We start from the raw sequence: 6577 nt of genomic DNA, 5'->3' as shown, positions 1-6577 counted from the left end.
GTACCGGTGAAAGGCTGTGTAGGAGTACATGGCGGGTTGTTTCATTGGAACCGTCCTTAGGAACTGAGTTCCGTGTATGTAATCCAAGACTAGATACTACCACATGCTGGGCCCTGAAATATGACCCCGCTCGGCCTATTAATTGCGTAGTACTCGGTCCAGGAGTTGCAAGTAGTTTCTGGTGTTTATAGTAATGCTGGAGGCCGTGCATGGTGCTCACCTGAGAGGTGGACCGTGATGCGGTAGGCAGTGGCACGGTGTACCAGGTGGCACCCGGATGGTGGGCTTGGGAACCCTGCGCACATCGTTTGAGGCCGTGGAGGAAACCTCGGCCGGACTTCCGTACGGGTTACTCTCAGATAGGCGATAAACCTGGACTAGGTACTAGTGTGGTTAACGGTCGTGGCCGACTCCCTCGCTGGGCTTTCGCTTGAAGGTTGTCGAGGTGCATGACGTGCACATGGCGATAAGTGGTGGGAGCGTGTGTGACGAAGTACACCCCTGCAGGGTTATGATCTATTCGAATAGCCGCGTCCGCGGATATGGACTACTTGGAGACATATGTTGTTCATAGATAACTTCAATGGCTACTCATAAAATTGTCAAGATAAGCATGAGTGTCGTGGACGGCATTTCTGTATGGAGACGGAATGATTCCACGATAGTGTATTGTTGTGGTGTTAGTGGACTCGTGTGCGAGAAATCAAGTTGTCAAAACTGATTTCAAAATGCAAGTTGTCTAGCCACGAGTCAAATGCTGGCTTTCCGCATGAAACCCCACAATACCTTTTGATACCTTGCATGAGTAGTTAGTTCTCCTAAAGTCTTGCTGAGTACCTTCGTACTCATGTTTGCTTAATAAATGTTGCAGAGGTTGCTAATGACCCTAATGGAGGGTTCTTCGTAGACATCGACGACGACGAGTAGCTGGTGTCCCAGCTACGATCTGGCCCTACGTCGGCTCTGTAGTATAGTCAGGCCACGTGCCTACTAGTTGCCCTGTCTGTACCCAGACAGTTTATAACTCTTCCGCTGGCTTGTATTGTATGACTGCTATTATGGGCCGTGAGACCCTTAATGTGTAATATTATGTGTGTGGCTCTTCCGAGCCTCTTAAATAAAGCTTGTATGTTTATGGTTATGTTGTGATGCCATCGATGTATCTATACATATCGGTATGCCATGCGTACGTGTGTCGTACTTGATATGTATGGGGTTCGATTACCTAGTCGTGAACTTTAGTAGCACTCCTTACAAGGAAATGCCCCTTTGTGGTCCAACGAGCCTTGGTAGTTCGCTACTGCTCCGGACACATTGGTTGACCGGCATGTGTCCTTCTTAGCTGTTGTGTCTGTCCCCTTTGGGGAAATGTCACGCGATGTAATGGAGTCCTTGTAGCTTGCTACGACTCGTCTACATTCGCCGGTGACCGACACCTGCTTTGTTGGGTCATGTATGCCTATCCTTGTGCGGTACTGCCACTTTGGTTTATGACTAGACATGTCGATCCGGGTTCTTTGACATTGGATTGCTAGCGATACTATCGCATACGTGAGTCAAAAGACGCAAACGGTCCCGGCTAAGGTAAGGCTGCAGCCGTGGAGTTAACCGTGCGTGAGACCACAAAGGGATGCGATGGGTTACAGGCTAGATTCCTATGGCTTAGGATCGGGGTCCCGACAAGCAAGTGACAAAAGTGAGCATAAACGGTGTAACAATGGTGAGAAACAAGGATGAGGCTTCATACTTTCACTAGTGGTAACTCCAAACAACACTAACATAGTCTAATCAAATGATATTTGAACTAAAACATGCAATGGTGACGTACTCGGAGGTCATTCCTTTGTGATCAAGAGAGGACGAGAATAATGTATGGCTACAAAAGCACACCTCCGAGTTCATAGTTCTCATCTATGGATTTCCCAATGTCACCGCAGCCATCCAAAGAGAGTACCACAATCACGAGAACGTATCTCAAGGATAGTCAAAGACAAGCACCAAGAGATTCTCAATCTTCAATCAATTCACAAAAGAGGAAATCACTCATGAAAATATTCTTCTAATCCATGTCCAATAGACCACTGTCACCATGCTCTCGGGGATTATACTATATAAGATCAAGTGAGTACATCAATCCAATACATAGAAGAAGGGGAAACATCATGGGATCACCCTAGATTAACATAGCCTATGATCACAATCAAGATCACGTCATGGGAGAGAGAGAGTTAACCATATAGCTACTGTAGAAGATCTCTGCCCCGAGGAGGAATGATACGTCCATTTTGCATCATGCTTTTATATTGATATTTATCGCATTATGGGATGTTGTTACACATTATGGTACAATACTTATGCCTTTTATCTCTTATTTTATAATGTTTACATGAAGAGGGAGAATGCCGACAGCTGGAATTCTGGGCTGGAAAAGGAGCAAGTTTGAGATACCTATTCTGCACAACTCCAAAAGCCGTGAAAATCAGCGAGGAATTATTTTGGAATATATAAAAAATACTGGGTGGAAGAAATACTAGAGGGGACCCACCAGGAGGTCACGAGCCTGCCAGGCGCGCCCCACCCCCTCGCGTGCCCGGGGGGCTCGTGGGCCACGTTTTACCCCTCCGGCTCCCATCTTCTTCTATATAGAGGTTTTCGTCCCAGAAAAAATCAAGGGAGATCTTTCGGGAAGAAACGTCGCCGCTACGAGGCGGAACTTTAGTAGAACCAATCTAGAGCTCCGGTAGGGCCGTCCTGTAGGGGAAACTTCCCTCCCGGAGGGGGAAATCATCGCCATCGTCATCACCAACACTCCTATCATCGGAGTGGACTCATCTCCATCAACATCTCCATCAGCACCATCTCATCTCCAAACCCTAGTTCATCTTTTGTACCCAATCTCCATCTCGCGACTCCGATCGGTACTTGTAAGGTTGCGAGTAGTGTTAATTACTCCTTATAGTTGATGCTAGTTGGATTACTTGGTGGAAGATCATATGTTCAGATCCTTAATGCTATTCAATACCTCTCTGAACATGAACATAATTATGCTTTGTGAGTAGTTATGTTTGTTCCTGAGGACATGGAATAAGTCTTGCTATAAGTAGTCATGTGAATTTGGTATTCGTTCGATATTTTGATGCGTTGTATGTTGTCTATCCTCTAGTGGTGTTATGTGAACGTCGACTACGTGACACTTCACCATTATTTGGGCCTAGAGGGAGGCATTGGGAATTAATAAGTAGATGATGGGTTGCTAGAGTGACAGAAGCTTAAACCCTAGTTTATGTGTTGCTTCGCAAGGGGCTGATTTGGATCCATCAGTTTAATGTTATGGTTAGACTTTGTCTTAATTCTCCTTTTGTAGTTGCGGATGCTTGCGAGAGGGGTTAATCATAAGTGGAATATTTGTCCAAGTAAGGACAACACCGAAGCACCGGTCCACCCACATATCAAACTATCAAAGTAGCGAATGCGAATCATATGAACATGATGAAAACTAGCTTGACAGAAATTCCCATGTGTCCTCGGGAGCGCTTTACCTTATATAAGATTTCATCCAGGCTTGTCCCTTGCTACAAAATGGATTGGACCATCTTGCTGCACCTTTGTTACTATTGTTACTTGTTACCCGTTACGAATTATCTTATCCTGCAACTATCTGTTACCGATAATTTCAGTGCTTGCAGAGAGTACCTTGCTGAAAACGACTTGTCAATTCCGTCTGCTCCTCGTTGGGTTCGACACTCTTACTTATCGAAAGGACTATGATAGATCCCCTATACTTGTGGGTCATCAAGACTCTTTTCTGGCGCCGTTGCCGGGGAGTGAAGCGCCTTTGGTGAGTGGAATTTGGTAAGGAAACATTTATATAGTGTGCTGAAATTTATTGTCACTTGTCACTATGGAAACTAATCCTTTGAGGGGCTTGTTCGGGGTATCTTCACCTCGACCGGAAGCACAAAGAGTTGATCCTCAACCTACTGCACCTACTGAAAATATTTATTATGAAATTCCTTCGGGTATGCTAGAGAAATTGTTGGGTAATCTATACCTAATAATAAAGCGGCCATTGTTTCCGTCGGAAAACCCACCACGACATTTACAAAAAAGCCCCCGACATTTCCTGAAATCAACCCGTAGTCCGAATTTAAGTCAAAGAACGAATCATTTTTTAAATTTTACACAAACCATCCTATATTTAATCCAAACTAACCCGCAGTCCAGGGGCCTCTTTCTTCAATCTCCACCAACTCCCCTTGCCGAACCCCAGCTCGTCAAGCCAACCAGCAACCATGCCGGCGGCGGTCGCCTGCTCCGTCAAGTGCCGCCCCCACCACCGCCTCTCGACGCCGCAGCTCCCCGCCGTGCTCGAGCTCCTCCCCCGCGGCGCCCCGGCCTTCGTCGACGAGTTGCAGGCGAGCCGGTGCCGGACCCTGCTCTCCCTCTCCTTCGCGCGCGCCTCCGACCAAGGGGAGCCCTCCCGTGCCCCTGCCGAAGCCCGCCGTCCGCGAGACGGGCCCGCGCCGCCGTGGCGGAGCGCGAGGAAGCCGGCCCCGCCGCTCCCATGGCCGCGGCCGCCATGCTTGCCGGCGCGCAGTCGCGACACGCCATCTTCCGCGAGGAGCTCGTGAGGAGAGCCTACTACACGGCCGAGGCGGCCCACCGCGGGCACTCGAGCCAGCCAGCGGCTACAGGTTCTGGTCTGCTCTGAAGTCCAGCTAGCACTGAATTGGAGAACAGGAGACAACTGCTTGAGGATGTCGATAAGAATGGCTACTGAAGCAGCCCCCACCGGCGCCACTAGGTTGCTTGCTGCTCGCGCCGTCTCCGCGCGCGCCATAGCTGCACAGCCCGCCGTCCTGCTCGAGACGCTGAGAATATCTGCGACATGCGACGTCTAGACTCTAGACGATCTGCGGCACGCTGCGTCAAGGAGTCTGGTGAAGCAGTCTGCATTAACGAGATCACCCGGTACTCTAGGTGGCCGGTACGCTGTCCTCCGCTTCAAAGTGTCAACTGAAATTTGGATAGTACATGTATATGCACCAGGGCTGGTTTGGTCTTTTCTAGTGCATATAAATGTTAAAGGAAAATGAAAATCAAAAGTAGGAGGAAAGTGGCATGATAATCAAGGAGCCAATGAGCTGAGTGGCAAATGTGCGGAGCCAATCTTGAAAATGACAATTTTAAGAAGCCATATATTGAAAGTGGCGAATTTCCAATTTTCTCCTCTGTAATTGGTGCAGATTGCGGTTTTGATATTTTCTCGGGAAAGCTAGCTACTATTGTTTGCTATTTTGTTAGGCCAACAACGATTCCACAAAAAAGGAAATCCGAGTAAACTTCCATCAGTTAATGAGTCTTAGTTTTGCTCCGTTACAGTTCTGTTTTACTTTTACTTTTATGGTTACAACTGAACTGAGGATTTGATTCATACTTCAGTTAATGCAGATGAGATGACAAGGTTGACTGCATGAGTTTTTCTCATTACAGTGATGTGGTCCTTTGTTAAAGGATTCAATGCATCTCGATAAATTCTAAGCTATACTGTATTTTTTATGTTCCTAGATACCCAAGCAAGGGAGACAAAGATAATGGGTGGAGTAAGAAGAAGAAAAGTGAGTTAAACGTGAACAAAAATCCGTAATGCTATCTGACCTGCACAAGGATCCTAAGGGTACATATTTGACATGTTCGATAATACTGCACCATTAGAATATCTATGCATTCGAGTCTGATTCTCACGCCTTGCATTCTCCCGTTGCAACGCACGAGCTCTTTTGCTAGTCCTTTTACAGTAGATGGAACATCATATCCCGACTTGCATCTAATCTATGTAGATGAAGTTTGTGGTTTATTTAAGCTTGCAGGTTTGCCCGAGGATGAGGTCAAGAAGAAGGTCTTTCCCTTATTATTGAGGGATAAAGAATTGACATGGTATAGGCTATGTGATGATACTGGATCATGGAACTACAACCGATTGAAATTGGAATTTCATCAAAAGTTTTATCCTATGCATTTGGTACATCGTGATCGGAATTATATCTATAATTTTTGGCCTCGTGATAGAGAAATATCGCTCAAGCTTGGGGGAGGCTTAAGTCAATGTTATATTCATGCCCCAACCATGAGGTCCCTAGAGAAATTATTATTATGAAGTTTTATGCTCGGCTTTCTCATGACAATCGCATCATGCTTGACACTTCTTGTACTGGTTCTTTTATGAAGAGAGATGTTGATTTCAAATGGGATTTATTGGAAAGAATTAAACGCAACTCTAAAGATTGGGAGTTTGATGAAGGTAAGGAGTCAGGTATGAATCTTAAGTTCGATTGCATTAAATCCTTCGTTGAAACAAATACTTTTCGTGATTTTAGCACTAAACATGGACTTAACTCTGAGATAGTAGCTTCTTTATGTGAATCATTTGCTGCTCATATTAATCTCCCTAAGGAGAAGTGGTTTAAATATCATCCTCCCATAGAAGTTAATGTAGGAAAACCCAATCTAGTTGAAGAGAAAGTTATTGCTTATAATGATTCTATTGTTCCTAGTGCTTACATTGAGAAACCACCTT

The sequence above is a fragment of the Hordeum vulgare genome, chromosome 2H (assembly GCF_904849725.1).
Source record: "Hordeum vulgare subsp. vulgare chromosome 2H, MorexV3_pseudomolecules_assembly, whole genome shotgun sequence".
NCBI lineage: Eukaryota > Viridiplantae > Streptophyta > Magnoliopsida > Poales > Poaceae > Hordeum > Hordeum vulgare.
The sequence above is the reverse complement of the archived record's forward strand: the minus strand, read 5'-3'. Positions refer to the sequence as shown.